Source organism: Otolemur garnettii, unplaced genomic scaffold, assembly GCF_000181295.1.
Source record: "Otolemur garnettii isolate 467f Iridium unplaced genomic scaffold, OtoGar3 scaffold00103, whole genome shotgun sequence".
Classification (NCBI taxonomy): Eukaryota; Metazoa; Chordata; class Mammalia; order Primates; family Galagidae; genus Otolemur; species Otolemur garnettii.
Window position 1 is genome coordinate 4,034,857 of NW_003852498.1, and position 1,929 is coordinate 4,036,785.

Consider the following 1,929-nt stretch of genomic DNA (forward strand, 5'->3'; position numbering starts at 1 on the left):
TACATCCGCAACATCCTACCACAAAGAAAATGCTTCTTCCCCAGTCCCAGAACTGAGTCCCATTGTCTTTGATTTAAGTGGCTTAGTTATGAACATGTGCTTCAGACATCTAGAATCATGTTCAGAGGGATGCAATGTCCAGGTCAGTGTCGATGTTAACCTTGAAGCTAGATTTGAAGTCAGATTCACCTACTCACATGTAATAAAAGTGGGGGAAAGAGTAGCTCCTCTGGGAAATGCAGAGAATAAACCAAAGAGAAACGGATTCTACATAGTAAAAAGCACAGATAACTTGTTACAGTTCACCCCTTGGCTGTACAACATCCACATGATCTGTTTTTATATATAAAAATTCAAAAATCCCTGAGCCTACGTTAACCAACAATATCCTATGGAATCAAAAACATATGCTAGTTACTGCATTCAGCCTGAGTCCAGAGTCCTTTATTAATGTGCTTTCCTCGTGGTCCAGCAACCTTTTGTAAAGTGATACATTTAACCATCTCCAGCAAATATAATATACATTTGTAGGGGGAAAACAAAATAACTATTATAAAAACTCCTACTTGAAAAAGGGGATATGGGAGGGTGGCATACAAAGGTGGTCATTGGGTAGCATTTATATATTATACTCTCCTGCTAGATAGGAGTAGCTACAACCCCCTGTCCTGGCTTTGCAGTGAATTCCCAGATTAGTCTTTCTGTTTGCTCCTGAATCTGTCTTTGAGATGACTTCCCCTGTTGCTAGTCCTTCATGGCCAAAACTGAGAAAGACACTGGGGAGTATCTACTTTCTGATTATCATACCCTACTAACAGTGTCATTTCTGTTGGTAGAGATATAGGAGCCTGAGTATTGCCATGGGGGTTAAGCCACCATAGCTCTCAGATTATGGGAGCTTGAGTTTCTCTGGAAACCCAAGTTCCTTAACAGTTTAGTAAACTCTACAATCTACTCATTTCCAGTAAATCCAGTGACTTTACAACCCAAAGCCAGAGTTAGTATTGAGTTCTAATCCTTCATTCTAGATTTCAAAGTTGTGGTTTTAATTTTCTAACAATTGGCCTTTGTCTGCCTAGGTGGGTAGTGCTCCTAGCTTCTGATTTTATTCTTCCCTTCCTCCCTTGCTAACACTAAACTTCGGTGAGAGAGAAGAGAAAAAAGATTTCTGATTCTTGGCATGGCATCAGGAAAAGGGCTAACAGGGCTGTTCTTCGTCTTTTCACTGCTTCCAGTCAAGCCAGCTTTTAATGCAGCTGCCCCTTCCCTATACGACCTCACTGAGCGTTACAAAAAGGAACCAAAATTTTCCTGATCTTTTTCAAAGACGTTCTCTAATCTTGAGCCTCAGTAAATACAAGGTCTGAATCCCAAGATACAATAGACATAGATTACTCAACTGCTGTGTCAATTTCTCAGCTAAAGACAAAGAAGTCCTCACTGTCTTTTTCCTACCTGGATTCAGCCAATCCCAGATTTTAGGTGTCTGATTCAGCACATTGAATCTGGCACCATTTGAAAAATTAGTAACAAATCAGTGTTTTTCTAGATCTAACTGACTAAAATACATCTCAAACAGGCTTGGTTGGTAAGATGAAACCAAAAAGTTATGAAATAAGGATGTCCACGGAACCCCCTCCCCCTGCCCCTGCCTTGAGCATTAGTCCCACAATCTTCTGTGCTGGCAACATTGTAGGTGTCATTGTCTTAGAAAGAACTGTGCTTTCCCTTCTGGTTTCTAGTAGTTATGGGATGATTTTCTATCCAATAGCATTAGCAACCCCAGCAGAAAGAGAATACTTTCCCCCCAATAGCACAAGCAGAAGACCAGCATTAGCCTTTTTGAATTTTTTTTTTATTCTTTTTGAGACAGAGTCTCACTATGTTGTCCTCATTAGAGTGCCATGGTGTCACAGCTCACAGCAACCT